A 2,500-nucleotide genomic window follows, 5' to 3' on the forward strand; every position below is an offset into this window, starting at 1 on the left:
GAAGAGGCTATGGGGTAGAGACAGAGGACCAGGTGGGGGATGATCTCTCCACACTGGCCTGGGAATGCCTCAGAATCCCCCAGTCAGAGCTGGCTAATAAAGTGACCAGGGATAGGGATTCTCCTCTGGAACTGCCCCATCCGTGACCTGACTACGGATGAGTGGTTGTTGATGTAAATGGATGGATGAATGGAAGAAGGTGGCTATACCCTAATCACCACCTCAAATGTGCATTATTTCTTTTATAACATGGTTGCAAGATTAGCCGACATACATTTCGGATTCACTCAAAACGTTATCCAAAAGCGTTATGTTTCTAAACAAAACCTAGCATACAGTAGCTGTTATACAACAGAATGTGTTCCGGTACCTTGTTTTGGTTTCCCTTGATTGAAATAATCTAGTGCCACTGAAATTGATAGGTCACCAATATCAGTGTAACCATCACCAGTAGTTTGTCTTCGCCAGGCTGACAGGCCAGGAGGACGAAGACTGTGTGTGTGTGTGTGTGTGTGTGTGTGTGTGTGTGTGTGTGTGTGTGTGTGTGTGTGTGTGTGCGTGTGCGTGTGTGTGTGTGCACGCCCGCGCCCGCGTACAGTTAATTACGGACACCACATGACAGATCGGTATGAAACTCTGCATAAGCTCATGCAAAATTGAATCACACATTCAGGGGCCTCTAAACAACTTAGAGCCAGAAGCACGTACAGTCGTACACACATAGGGAGCGCCACAAAGCCTACAAATGTCACTGTTGAAGAAACAGGACCCCCCCCACACATCAAATTAGGCACAAAGGGCCTTGTGAGTCATGTGACAGTTAGTGTCACTGGGCTTTGATATTTCATACTGTTTGCCTGTAATTGCCTTTAAAAATGTAGTGGGCAGGGCCTATCTCTTACAAAAAAATTGTTTTGATTCCCAAATTGGATTCAAATGTTGAGGGCCTCTGTAGGTGGATGGCTATATAATCATCCACCTGTGACAAGTTATGTCAATCATAAACCCCAAGTGCTGATTATTTTCTACTCTACAAGCAAGTTAATTGATTTAAAGTCTCAGCTGACAGAGCTCAACAGTGACCTACCACTTTTTTAACGGCTTTGGCACAGGAAGAGAATTACCCATAAATTAGAGAGTATAGACATTTCAGAAAATCCTGAAAATTAGTTTTAAGCCTGGAATCAAGCCAACCAGAGACATGATGAATCATGACCATCAAATATTTGATTCTGTTTATAAAAAGAATTTGAAAAGCAAAAAAAGGTACAAGACTACCGGTATGTACTGTATGTACCGTACATATTTTAAGGTGAAGGAACTCTTCCCATAAACCATACCTTGAGAAGCTTCCAATTATATGATCATTTAGCTCCTTAACTTTAACCGTTGTCATCATTATAGTGTTTTATTGTTAATAGTGTTGTAAAATATTGTAGTTGACTTTGTGATTTACGACAACAATGTAAGATGGTGTCTCCGGGCTATTGGATCTAGGGTAGCAGAAACTCATGTGACATTCGCGAGGGCGGTTATAGTTCCATGGCAGCGCAAGCGCCACTAATCGGAGAGGTCGCCGCTACACTTAGGATTGTGGGTAGTGAAGTATTTCTCCATGACATTGCGAATGAAACACTTTTTTCTTAAAGCTAAATTGACTGACTGTGGCTTCTATTGCGTCGTTTTACAACCACAAGGCTCATGGTAAGTCTACATTTGGATGGTTAAGACATTATAGCTGATAACAACATTCTCTGTGCCAAAAAATGAATTGGAATTTTACTTCCGGCACCACACTGTTGAGCTCTATTTAAATCCAGTTTAAGGCATGTGTTCCTCAGCCTATCCTGCCCCCCCCGGGACGCCCACATGCAAATGCCATTTCAGAGATTTATGACCAATCTGTTGTTTCTTTGGAGGATGTGGTGAAGGCACTTGATGAAAGGTGATGGGCTCAGCAAACAAAACATTCTGCCTGCCGACACCGGGTCGTGTTTGCTCAACGACGGGTAGACTCCTCCACAGCGCTTAAAATATCACCGCTGACGTACCACGGTACACAAACAACACAATGTTTGCTGTGTGCACGACGGCCAAAAAAACAAAACGCCAACCCCCCTGAATTCTTTTTTTATTCCAGTTTTTTTTTTCTTTTTTTCATTTGGGGTTTGTGAAGACATGCACACAAACAGTGGAGGATTCAGAAGCTTGGTAATGGGGGCTGGCGGGTGTTCTGGCTGCATGGGGACCGTGAACTGCAGTCACACAAACCCAACTAGATTTGGATGCAGCGAGGGCTGTGTCTGTGTCCTCGCGCAACCTCTCTCTCCACACAGTTCTTTAGCACGGTCGACTCATAATCCACGCAGATTTAAACTGAACCAGTGACGGTCAGCAGATAGAACATTACATGGAAGCGAGGCGGATCGCGGTGCAACTATAAAAACCACAGCATTTTCTTTATGCTGGCCCATACAACCACACGACTGCTGCCAGGGCC

Source organism: Gymnoscopelus braueri (genome assembly GCF_963280865.1).
Source record: "Gymnoscopelus braueri genome assembly, chromosome: 16".
NCBI lineage: Eukaryota > Metazoa > Chordata > Actinopteri > Myctophiformes > Myctophidae > Gymnoscopelus > Gymnoscopelus braueri.